The sequence below is a fragment of the Pseudonaja textilis genome, chromosome 3, assembly GCF_049901715.1.
Source record: "Pseudonaja textilis isolate UNSWEBS1 chromosome 3, rPseTex1.2, whole genome shotgun sequence".
NCBI lineage: Eukaryota > Metazoa > Chordata > Lepidosauria > Squamata > Elapidae > Pseudonaja > Pseudonaja textilis.
In genome coordinates, this window is record NC_141992.1 from 50,396,815 (window position 1) to 50,410,358 (window position 13,544).

Here is a 13,544-nt window from a genome sequence, read left to right on the forward strand (position 1 = left end):
CGAATAGATTATTGGCAAAATTGCAAACAAAAAAGAGAGGTTCTGCATTTGCAAAGAAGATTTTTTCCCCGCAACTAAAGCAAGCCCTCCTAAGAATGAGAGAAACTAGAATCAAAATCTATCCTCAATATTACTATAACAATGGGAAACAGGGAATCTAGAAAGAATTAATGAAATATTCCATGTTTCACAGTTTTCAAAAGCAGTTGTTGAAGCTCTACACCCAACACGTGCTTTTCGTAAGCAGAGCTAAGATATCTTTCTGTGTGTTGCCCTGAAAAATTGTTATTAGCAGAAAAAAAGTTTTGTTAACAGTACAATGTTTACAAAAATGCAGTTGCTTATTGATGGAATTTTTTATTTTCAGAGAAACAAAGTCTGTTGTTTTGGACAACAGAGGCCTAAATTAAGCTTGACATAAAGAGGCCAGATTTATCAACACAAATCAAAGACACTAAATTCCATTCCATGTCATTCTTGCATGGCAAATGGCTTATAGTTTGCTGTAGTGTAGTCCATCAAAGTTTATATCAGTAGCAACCGGAGAAAGGTTTTTGATTGTGAAAGGAAAAATTAAGCAAAGTGGGTATTTTGAAAATTTCACCCACTTTTCTTATTTCTGAAAAACATTGTCTATAGATTTCCCCCAATAAAAAACAAATAATGATTTCACATAACAAACCTTGAAGAATATCACAAAACAACCTAATACCCCAAATGATCTTGATGAACCCCAAAATTGTGTCAGCGAAACAAAAAGAAAATTTGAACAAGTAACAAATCATCATTTAAATGATAGGTACAGAACAGATTACAAATAGTTAACACTTACAAAATACTGAGATGAGGATAACATGGCCGAATTCTCCCTCTTCTTGAAGACAGCATATAAATTTCCCCCAATCATTCCTCCAAAGAGCTACTTATTTCTCTATCCCTTTGTTAGCTCTATCAAAATTTATGTTCCCAGAAAGGGGCATTTCTTGCAATGTCTTTCAGCCTTGCAAAACTAGACAATCTTAGCAGGGGCTGCCATGTTGAATTGCAAGTCTGATATGATTCAACAATTTTCTTTCCCTTGCGTAGGGTGGCAAAAAAAAAAAAAAAAAAACCTTAGCTTCCAATTACCCAGAATCAAAGTATTTTGAAAAATAAAAATAAAATCCTAATTAACAGCCAGGAGAAATAATAAATAATAAAGCCCACCAAGTTGGGTTGGTTTAAACAAATGGAATATTTTAACATAAAAAGCGAGAAGAATGGAGGAGGAAAGAAAGGATGTAGGAGTAGCAAGTGCCAAGCACTTGGACAAATGAAATGACATTTTAAAATATTTTCAAAAGAGCTACATTTGATTTCGTACCAGAAAAAGATGTGCCGGGAAGGAGAAAGATTTTTCTGCTCAGTAGCCGCTGGCTTTAACTTCGATGATCTGGACAATCATAAGGAATGGTTTCTTTTTTCAAGAAAGGCCAGTTTCAGTGAAACAGTTCCCCCCCCATGCGTTCCCTTTTCCTTCTCAGAGCAGTTCAGCGCCAAGAAATGGGCGGTGCCTGCATGCCAGGCTTCATCCGAATGAGATGCCAAGGCTGACAAGAGGCTGGCATAAAGAGAAGCTGGCACAAATTCCTCCACTTGGAACTCCACTTCAATATACCCTTCAAATAGTCTCCCTTTATTAGCAAACTGGAAAAAAAAAAAACATGGAACCCACCCCCTCCCAAGCAAATACCTCTAAAGTTTCTCAGTCTCTATTGAGAACCATTTCCAAAGCATAATTTCCATCCAATACCTATTCTTTCAACCCATGCCAGTTTAAACAAGAAGCTCATTCTCTCTTCTCTCTGTGTTAGCAGCCTAAGATATGTACATAAAATAAATGTTGACTTCTACTTTCCTAACTTGAGATGTTGGAGGCGGCAAGCTCCTTTAAAACACAGCCAAAGAAGATGAAAGACAAAATGAAACAAAAAGAAAACAAACACAAAACAACCCTCTAATGTTATACAAGAAGCAGTTTCATTTTGCGAAATGTTTCTTTTGTCGGTGGCAAAAATGGAGTTAAGAGGCATAAATGGAGATGAGGATGGTTTAAAAACAAATCAAAGCAAGCAAACAAACAAACTACCGAGATATGCCAGAAGAGGACACCCTCCCTCCAGCTCCCATTTTCCATTTTTTTCTGTGCCAGCCTTAGAGAGAGAGAAAGAGAAGAAATTAAAAAAAAGAAAGCGAGCAAGCGAGCAAGCGAAAGGGGCACTGAATAGCTGCTCGTTCAGAAATGGGCCTACAGCCATTTCCACTTTGGAAGCCTCAGCAGTCGTTCTTTCTCTCTCTCTCTCTCTCTCTCTGTGTCTCGCTCTCCCTCTCCCCACATTCTCCCTGCCCATTCTGGCTTAGCTGCCAAGTCAGAGTTGGCACTGCTTCCCAGGCAGCACGGAACAAAGCCATTTCCCATCCCTGTACAGGCAACTGTCAATAAGCAAAGTGACAGTCACATCTCCTGCATGTTAATCTTAATGGACAGGAGATGTTTGCAAGAGAATAAAAAGCCCCTCCGCCCCTCCAAAGCTGTACAATAAAATCATTTTTAAAAAAATTAAAGGAAAAAGCCTTCTTTGTCGACCCTATTTGGAAGGATCATTTAAAAATACAGCTGTCTGCAACAAGGATTCGAGAGGGAATGAAGGGGGGGGGGGAAGGAGAAGAGGGTTTACCCACCAACACCCTGGCAAACAAGGCTGCTCTGCATCTGTTGTACCTGTTCCTGTTGCCTTCCTTGCCTCTTGGAATCATGTCAAGAGAGAAAAGTCGCCTCAAAGCTGCGGGTCTGCAGCCCTGTGCAGGAAGTTGGCACCGATCCCAGGTAGGACTTTACTCCCACATTTCTACCCTCCACCCCCTCCTGCTTCTTCCCCTCCCCTTCTTCTTCTTCTCCACCCACCCACCATCTCCCTTGGTAAATTTCACCCTGCTCTTCCTCAACCCTGTACTTAACTTACCTTTCCCCCCTGCACCGCTGTATGCATGGGTGTGCATGCATGTACATTAGGAATCAATTCAGATGCACTCAGGACCCTCTCGAATTCAAGCTAAGAAGCACAAACACCCCTTAAGAGTGACCCGGGTGATAAAGGCAGCAACAGCTTCTTGTCTGCACGAGTTCTCCTACATGCTGTTTCACACATGGGTTGGGTAGTGGTTGGGTTAATTCTTTTTTTTTTTTTCCATGCTGCCAAGGAGACTGGACAGAACACAAGGGCGGGGGGAATACTCCGAACTCTGTACAGCACAATGAATGGAAAATGTTGAGCTTCGTGAAACTCCCAAATCCAATCCCTCCCTCTCCTCCCCTTTCTGCATTTTTAATACTGCCCGGCTTCTGAATTGTTTTGAGCCCACGGTTGGGAGGGAACATACAGTATGGACTCCCTGCTATTGGCAAGAGTCTTGCTGGGGGTGGGTGGGGAAGAACCAAGTTCTCACAATCAAACAGCGAGAAGAGCAAAGAGAAATTAACATCCAATTAGTGCCATGTTTAACGAAGGAGACAGAGACAGCCGTTGTTTTATTGCTGTGTTCTTTTCTTTTGGATCTGACAGGCAGCGCAAAAGGCACCCCCAGATTGCAGTGACGTCATTTTCTCCTCTCTTCCAAGTTTCACAAAGGTTTGTCAAGTTAGGCAAAAAAAAATTAAGAAGAAAAAAAAATACATTCAAAGCCAAATGTCACAAAAACAAAAAATTAAAAATAAGATTTCTCTTTCTCGCTCTCTGTCTCCCTTTCTCTTTTTTTCTCTCTGTCTATGTCTGTGTGCCTTTGCTTGTTTTCCGGCTCACTCAGCTTGTAAAAGTTTGAGCTGTGTGACACTCCTCCCGGCCTCCTTTGGCAGCGTGACAAGAACTGCTTTGGTGTATCAAAGAGAACAGGCAGCTTTTAAGGAAGGAACTCAATTCAGAGAGATTAAAGAATTCTAATGTTTTAATCAAGGGAAAGCAAGGGGACGGGGGAGCTTTTCCTTACATCTGGTGCAACATAAGTGGCTCTCTAGATGTTGCTCCTGCAATTTAGAATTAAGGGGGTAAAGGAAATGAAAGAACCAAAATGAGCCAGGGAAGTAGCATTAACCACCCCACTGTTTCTCCCTCCATAGTTGTGAATATCCAAGCCTAGTATATGCAGAAATTTTGAAATATTCTTGGGCATCATGGTTGCAGACAAAGTCTTTCCAGTTACACATATGATTCTTACCCATTGGGGGTAAGAACAGAAGCCATTTTACCTAACATTATAGCCATATATTTCTTCCTACGAGACAGTCCCAGTATCCTCCTATCAACAAGGAAAATAGGATCTTTAATAAAATGCTTTTAATCCTGTAACAAAACAATTGGCAATTTCTCACTTTCTCTCCCTCCCAACCCGCAACCTTTATATCTGGGCCTCTTGTATCCTATCCAAACTGCTGAGAATTGATTTCTTCAGCTTGAAAGAAATGTAGCAAAGCTTTACAAGCACGTTTCCCTGACCAAATTAACTGGACTGAGTGATGTCCCTTGGTGACTAATGGCCGCTGTTATAGCTCAGCAGCCTTTGGAACCAAGCAGAGCCCTCTAGAGGCAAACCTACCAATTCTGGGCTAAAAGAATCCATGTTCAAAAACAGGATAACCCCAGGGATATTTCTGCACTAGGATCATTTTAAACTCTAAGCCATATTGAATATACTGGACAAAAAGCAACATGTAAATGAATACAGTATTCATGTCTCTATTTGAAAAAGAAATGGTCAGCTTCCTTATTCCTACTCCTTCCTTGTTTCCATGAGGGCAAACAACTTTTTGATTTGAGTTCTCCTGTTATGATTCCTTAAGGTAGATTTCATTGTCATGAAAATACAAGCAATCATACTACATGGTTGGTGCTGTGACACCGGGAATAAACTGTGATGCCAGCAACAAGGCCACCAGTCTTTTCTTGCAACGTTCCCCTTTTTAAATCTGGGATCAGGTTTTTGGCTAGATATAGAAATGGATCATGACTTAATAAACATCAGCTGGCAAGAAGAGTACAGTAAAGTTGGTATTGTTAAGAGGAAGAGATCCCAACAATCACAAATAAGTACTGTGTATTCCCCAGATCAATCTTGGGGAGGCAGAAAGAATGCACACTAAACATATCCACTTCTTTATGATCTGTTCTGGGATATTTTTTTAAAAAAAGAATGACTTGGCCTTTGTAGTAAGTAATGGAAATGGTTCAAAGCAACGTGGGCTCTGCCATGACAAACAGCTTTGTAGCTAACCTGAAGTATTTGAAGATAATCTGGAAATATTTAAAATATTTCTTCCTCTAATGTGAATATTGTATTGATACATTTTATTACTTCAGAGTATTATAAAGAAAAGCAATTATAAAAAATTTCCTTTAGAAGTAAAATTAAATAGACCAGAATCTTTTTACAATTTGATTTAAATCAATTTCACAACTCCTGTGAAATTTCTAAGATTAGAGAAGATGCTGGTAATTAGAAAACCTGAGGCAAAAAAAAAAGAAGTTTTGGGGTTATTTGTTTTTGCTGCAGAATGGCATTTTATTTTGTTCTCCATTATTTTTGCATAATAAAACAAGAAGCAATTGCTGATAGGGATGCAAATTGTTTTTGTAATGAATGCAAACCTGAACCGAATGAAAATCATTTGCTCCAGTCTTCATTTGTTAAGAAACAAATGCTATTATTTGTGGGTTTTTGTTGTCTCATTCATACCTATTCATCACTGATTCTGGGGCAGAATGGGGCTTATGCTTCTCTAGTGAAAGCAGCTGCCTTTGGCAGTCACCGTTTTATTTTTTTTTACAATGCCTAAGATATTTTATATCATCCGAAGGCATCCCGTGGTTAAAAAAAAGTCCATCAATTTCACAGCATGAAAAATTCTAAAGGATTCAGGAAAAAAAATAATCAAATGGTGATTAGAAAAATCAGATCAGAGAAAAAAATTATAAAAGCAATCCAACCACCCGAGCCATAAAAGCAAATACATTTGAAATGATTGAATAACAAAAGAGGTACGATTTATTTTGTTAGTTAGTATGCTTATAGGCTGCTCCAATCACTTAACTCTGGATGGCAAACAACTCTTAAAACATGTAATCTGGGATTGAAAACAAATCATAGAATGTAATACATGTAAAACTGGGACTCATTTTAACACAGTAAACCAATTCCTTACTTGGAAGGATATTAGTAATACTGTAATAAAATTAAAATAAAGCCAGATTGGAGCTACTAGTTGGTAACGTCATAGTTTTTGATTTTCACCAGAGAAGTTTTTTTCTGTAAAATTATTTTTGTATTATGCTTAAACCTTGTGAAATCTCACTCCTATGCTCTGTCTTATTTTAATGTACTATTACTGTATTAATATTGTTATCTAGGCCACAGATGTCAAACTCGCCGTGTCACTTTGCTGTCACATGACATTTCTGAAGTTGATACCCCTGACCTAGGTAGTTTGTGTGAATCAGTTATTACCTAGGATCTGGAAAGTTGTTTTTTTTCTCATTCTAGAACTGCTCTAGAACTTTGTGGTGTTGGCCTGACAAAAGAGTTCCCTTGCCCTGGAGTTTCCTGTTCAAACTAAGCATAGTGGGTGGTGATAGGGCATCTTTTACAAGAAGGAATAGGAAGTCCACCCTTTGACTAGGAGAATGCCCAAAGAGAAGGATGAAAAAGGTGGGGATGAGGATCAAATGAAAGAACCGCTTTTGATTGCAAAGCTGAACAACTGCTCCCTCTTTTCTTTGCATACTGAAAAGATACCCTTTAAGGCAGCAGTGGTGGTGGTGGTGAGAGGGGATGGTTTTGTCCGCGCGCCCGCTACTTGCACAAATGGAGCTTTGCATGCTCATGAGCTCGCCTGCTTGCACAGCCTGGTTTCAAACAGGCCATGGCCCCATATTGTGCCATGGACCAGGGGTTGAGGACCCCTGCATTAAGGGACTCGGTAGCCTGTTTGAGTAACTTTCTTCCCACTGCTACTACTCCAAGGAAGGGTCTAGGATGTATGCCTAGCAAAAACCAGTCACCCATATGGTGATGCTTCCCAAACATTTTATCTGGAAGTGCATGTCTTATCACATCTTTCAGCTGTTCCTGTAAGACATTTTTCCAAGTTTCCGTGCTTAGCAAATGGCTCCAAACCTGCAAATGCCCCACACTATCCAACAAGCTTACACAAACTCAAAGTTCTCTTGATGGCCTGGACTAGAAACAATTACCAGGCACTCAAGGATCCAGAATGTCTGTTAAATATCTTTTATTTCAGTAGATCAAATAAGTCATTATGAAAAACAATGATTGTGAGGTTATCAAAAACAAATCCCATATAGTAGACTCAATGTTCACATTTTCTACCTCTATATCCTGTGTCACCTATGGATAAACTAATCCTAAATCCTCTATTATGGGTAGGAAGCCTCGTTTCCCTTTGTTAGTTGCTTGGATTGGAATCTGACATGAAGTTGTTTTACTTTGACTTTGTAAGAAAACAAATTTTCACACCTGATCATGACGAATTATCAGAATTTATGATTCCCAGATTTAGATGTTATCTTGTACTCTTGTCCACATCTTGTACTTTGTACCTCAAACTGAGCCTATCATATATAGTTTGATCATTTAACAATACTAATGTAATGCTCAGTATTGCTTATAATAACTATAGTCAGAAAAGGCAAGATAAATTTCCTCTATATAAAGAAAAAGTTTTTTTTAAGGAATAACAGTAAGAAATACACCGATAATTTTTTAAGATTTTCATGGCTGAGAGAAAGAATATTTGGACATCTTTCTCCACTTCACCTTCTTCATATTTCATTTTTCTCCTTTTTTGTCTAGCAGAATAATCTGGTATATATGAGAAAACTGAAATTATTCGTGGCATTAAATGAAATAGTTTTACTATTTTGAATGAATATAGATAATTTCAAACACTCAACTACACTTCCCTAAGAATGTGAACCTTCTGTTTCCATCACCTTCATACAACTTAGCCAATAAGTGATAATTCAGCTTCTAATAGACTAGAGCAGGGGTGTCAAACTGGCGGACCACGGGCTGGATGCCCACCCCAGCTCTACAAATGGGATAAATGTCGCACCACATCACATGACAGTAATATGATGCTGCAAGTTTCACACCCGTGGGTTCTTTTCTGATCTAAATAATAATGGAGGCAGAAAAATGTTCTCATTTATGCTGCTATCTATAGGTTTTAGACACTGTTTCTTGCTTAAAAGGATCCATGTATCTGCCTATTAATATAAAAAACAGTAGGTAGGTTTGTGATTAGGCCCAATATATGGAACAATTTTAAAACTTGCAAGTAAATTAGCATAATGTTCCATTCTGCCACTGTGATATTAAGAGATAATTTAGTGTTAATGGTTAAAGTTCCTGACTGAGAAACAAGAGACTATGACTTTTAGTCCCACTTTAGGCATGAGCAACAGCTGGGTGGCTTTGAGCCAGTCAATCTCTCAGCCCCTCAGTTATTTTATTCCATTACAAATTTGCATTTATATTGGGATCCCGCCACATTTTTTCCTCATATAACCTTGTAATATGGACTATATTAATGGTCCAAAAGATCCATGATCATATAGAAACTTCAACTTGGATCTCTATAGTGATTATGTAACATCTTAATGACTACATTTTTATTTAGACCAGGTAATTTCTAGTTGATAGCTTTTTATTTTCATTAAAAAAAGTTGTGCGATAAGGAATGGTTGGCTCCAGAACATGCCTTTTTCCTTTGGAATGGGATGTCTGGCATATTTTGGATGTGGTTCACATATTTCCAGAAGTGCACTTATCATAATAAGAAATAATTACTTTTACAATAAATTTCTTTCCTGACTGGAAATGCATGAACCATTCTACTCTAGAGAAAAAAAGGAATTTTGTACACAAGTATTCTTTTTTTGCTTCTTATCCTTATAATTTTTATCTTAATTTCTTTAAAAAAAATCTCTCTGCAACTTACATAGAATTTGTCCCGATCCTGACTGAGACATGACTTCAATGCTTGCCACTTTCACTCTGAATTCAGCATTCAAGGATTGATCTGTATTATGGGCTTCCTAATGTCATCTCCAAATGAAACACCAAGAAAGGAGACTAGGGATTAATGGATAGCAAGCTATTCACTGCTGATTTGTTTGTATGCCAAAATCTAGTCATGCCCTTTGTGGGAAGCTTATTGCCCTGCTCCCCCTCCTATTGGGATCTGTTGTCTTCTTGTCTACGTGCTGTCTGCTCTGGCACTGTACAACAGGAGCAGAGGAAAGCAAACATTCCTATCACTCTAGGCCAAGGGCGTGCTCCACGGCATCAATAATGGCTCCTCTGTTTAGCAAGCAACACTGCATCATCTTTAGTCATATCCTACACACTCTTGTCCTGACTGGAAAGAACCTTCATTGCACAGTTGGCCACTCTAATCCTATACAGGAAAGCTACCTGAGCCTGATGCCGGGGAAGTCATTATCCCCTTTATAGAATCAAACTTTAGACAATCAAGATAGATCTGAAACATATTTGCTCCTAGACTCACGGGCCAAATATTGTGATTACTTAAATGCTTGCCAACTACCCTAGATCAGTATCAATGTTTGATTTCACAATTTTGATATTGACCCACCACTAACATTTAGTCAGTGACTAAACACTGACATTTAGTGTTTAGTAAGTGAAGCCTGGACTAAAGTTTCTGTTTAGGTGTTCAACCAATCATGTGCTTTCCCAGATACTCCATTTTGTTTTTTACCCTCAAGGTTTCTTGATTTCTCCATTCCTGATCCAGTTGACAATGTTCTGTGGCTATCCAGCTTTAGTGGGCCAATATTCCTTCTTTTTGTGTGGGTATGTTCTTGTTGTTATTGGAATTATGTATATTTTGAATTGCCCGACATCAGCTGGCTTCTGTGAAATTATTTTTTGCTACAGATTGGCTGTGTGTATGAATGTCTATGAATGGTGCATTTGTATAGTAATGTTGTTACAAAGAAAGTCTAAAGTTTAAAAACATCCAGGATATCATTGAACTGCTGAAGCTTCAAAGGCATGACAAATACTTAAAATTGTGAGAGATTTAATCTTAAAGGACTCAGCATGATTTTACAGGTGAGTACATATAGCTGAATCCTGACTCACAGAATCAAGAGTTGATTCAATTTTAAATTGCAAATCTATAGAGGTGGGCTTATCTTGCAAGTCTGCCAAGATGGCTTTTACTTTCTACAATGCACTCCTTTATTTTGCAACAAAATTTTGTATCTTTTTCTAACAATGAGGAGCAATGGTAGCAGCTAAACAGTTTTTAGAAATAATATCTTATTTTTTTAAAAGAACAAACAAGCCACAATATAATGAAAGTATGCCAGGACCCACTGATATGAAAACACCTACATTGAAAACTTAACTTTTAAATTCTGATTCAAAACTTGGAAATGAAATCTTGTAATATGAGCAAATTTCAAACTTTTTATCTCACCTTTTGCTTGAGCCAAGCTTCAAAACTATAAACCTTTCTAGGTATGCTCTGACATAGATACTCAAGTGTTTGAATAATTTAATGACTGTGCTGGTCAATTTTGAGTGGGGGAGAAGATGAGCAACTAAACTCTTTTCTTCCATCATACATCATTTTCCAACTTCATCTTTGAGAATTAAAGCCATAGTTGCTTTAAACTTTTATTTGAACCATGTTTTTTGTTAAGAACCCTGCTTGAAAAATAACAAAAATGCATTGAAAAATTGGAAGATTAACACTTCTCAGTTACAATTTTTTGGAAAACAGCAGGTCTCTTCATAATGCTGGGGGTGGGGAAATGAAATGGAAAATCTGTTCAAGATGATACCATTATCTCCAAAAGGAACTAGATATAAAACACACAGGAAACAAACAAAAAGGGAGATGGGCATAATATGCCTTCCTTCAAGATAGATGAAAAATATAAGAGAACGACACAATTATACACCATGAATATTAAATAAATGAACCAATTGCCAGTTTGTCCCTGAGAAAGGCTGAAGAATTACAAAACGGGAGGTACTTAGTGACTTTGCTCAAGGAAATAGTTCTCAAAATTCAAAACAGCTGTATTATGCTAAAAATAGGTAATGATCAGAAGAAGGAAGTGAGGTCTCAGCTGTATGTGTCCTGTTTTAGTAGATCTGAGGTATCGTTCTACTACTGGTGGCTCCTCGACCCAGCCAAGTCTGTGCTGGGCTTACCACAAGCACAGCTGGGTTTTTAGAAAGAACCACTCCATCCAAGTTGTTTGCCAAGTTTTTGGTAGAGTGCAGTGGAGTTTTAAGATTCAAGTTACCGGAAAGGATTCTTCCTGCTACACAATTCTGAGATATTCAGAAATTCTTCTTAGAGTGCCCTCAAGAAATGAGAGATGGATGACCAGAGGAAATAATCTCTAAGCGGTGGCATTCCAGTTATGATATAACCTTCCCAGAACAGGTCTTTTGATGCCATCTTTGTTGGATTCACATATAATACTAAGCCATCATGTGATTGCTATTTAGCTCACCATATTATGGAATCCTAGCTAACAATCAACCCATAGTACAGTAGCTTAGTAACTGTGTAAATTCAATATTTACCCCCTACAGAGCCAGAGTAATTCATATCTATTTATCAAATAGATTTTAACTTTTGATTCTCAATTTAAAATTGTTTTAACTTTTGATTCTCAATCTAAAATTGTATGTTTTAAAAATTAAAATAGTTACAATATTCTGTATTATTTTAAATTGCATTTTAAATCCTGTGCTATATGTGCTTGCAAGCTGCCTGCAGTACAAACTGATCAGCTAAATTTTATAATAAACAATACCGTATAAGCTTTTGTTGGCTTTAGAATGAATGAATCTGAAAAAGATCTGCTATCAACTCATTTTCTGAATTTGAGTAAATAACTCTGTACCTTTGCTGAATTTTAAAAAAAATCTTTAATACCGTCTGCCCTCTGTTGTCTTATTAATACACTACTCAGTTGTACAACCAAATCAATCAGCAATTTGCCAGCTGACTGAGCACAAAAATGCAGGAATTGATATATCCCTCTTCTCCCAACCAAATAAGAATAGGATCTGACAAAAAAAAAAGCAAATGCATCATCTCTGAAGCAGATTTGTAAAATATATCAAATGCTTCTGAAAACAGACTGGGAGAATTAGAACATTCAGACTAGCTATATGAAACTGCCTTGTATCTAATCATAGCCTGTCATTAGTTTGAAGTTATCCCAATATATGGCGAATATCTTGTCATGTAATGATAATAAGACTATTTTCAAAACGCAATGACTGAACAAAACTTAGTACTGGCCTTTAGTTTAAAGGGATAAATTAGGACAGAAGGTGGCAAAAGACAGAAGTCTAAGAAATCTCAAACTGCACAGGAAAGAAAAAATACCACTTGTATAGTCTAATTTAAAAATTAATATGGCTTTTATTGCTTAGATAATCATCATCATGTTAAAGAAGGGTAAAACCACCATCAGATTTATTTAAAAATTACTGTTTTGGAATAGTACTGTTCAAAGCTTTCCATATATAAAGCATTAGTAATCCCCATTTAATCATTTCTACTTGTTCATTAAGTATGTCACTTTTCTTCTCTGACTCAAAAAGTGGATATTGATTGAGGCTAAGAGACAATAATTTGTCTAATGTTAATGAGTCATTACATGACACAGGTATGACCTTCACTGTGGTTTTATCAGCTCATACTTGGCTTATAACAGTATGTGCTTTCATAGGAGCTACTCATATTATAGTCAATAGAATTTAATTCAGAGTGAATGTAAATAGAATTGTGTTCCTAATTATAAAGCATTTAATCTATGTAAGTATGTCATAAACTGGTATCTTTAAAAGATAAGTAGTTCATGTAGTTAGCCTTGACTTATCATGGCTGAGCTCAATTTGCACATTTTATGATTAACAACTTTGACAAAACTAAAAGCACACTAAAAGATTTTAAAGATTAAATAAAATGACATAAAATTTTGTCCAAAAATAGCATGGATAAGAATGAATAAATAAATAAAATAAGAACTAGGACCTAATTCAATCTTTATTTTAAAAGAATATTGCAACAGAACCAAGATACCAAATACTATCATTCTCTTTAAAATAATCTACATTCTAGAAGTTACTTGATAAAGAATTTAAGAAAAAAGGCCACCCTATTACTCAGAAAAAAATACCTTCAAAATTTCACTTCTTTCTTGGCCTGTATTCTGTATTCACTTATCTTTATCTGAAAACAATACCATCAGCTATAATATCTAATTCAGGGCAAGGAACGAATATCCATTTAAAATGGTTTGGATAGAATAGAAAGCATTTTGCTTGCTTTTTAGACCTGGATTTTATATTCTCAACTTGATACCAGAAGGAACTAGATTCAAATGTGCAATTTTTTTTCTTGACTATCTAGCTGTATTTAAAGATAAAAA

General features: G+C 36.9%; 1 long non-coding RNA gene across 1 annotated transcript; it reads left to right on the plus strand.

The window, feature by feature from the left end:
- The first annotated feature begins 2,422 nt into the window (after positions 1–2,422).
- Positions 2,423–9,927, plus strand: LOC113446960 (uncharacterized). The gene is made up of 3 exons (XR_015742833.1): positions 2,423–2,866; positions 3,603–3,668; positions 9,840–9,927. It is a non-coding gene; the product is annotated as an uncharacterized LOC113446960 (long non-coding RNA).
- The last annotated feature ends 3,617 nt before the right edge of the window (positions 9,928–13,544 follow it).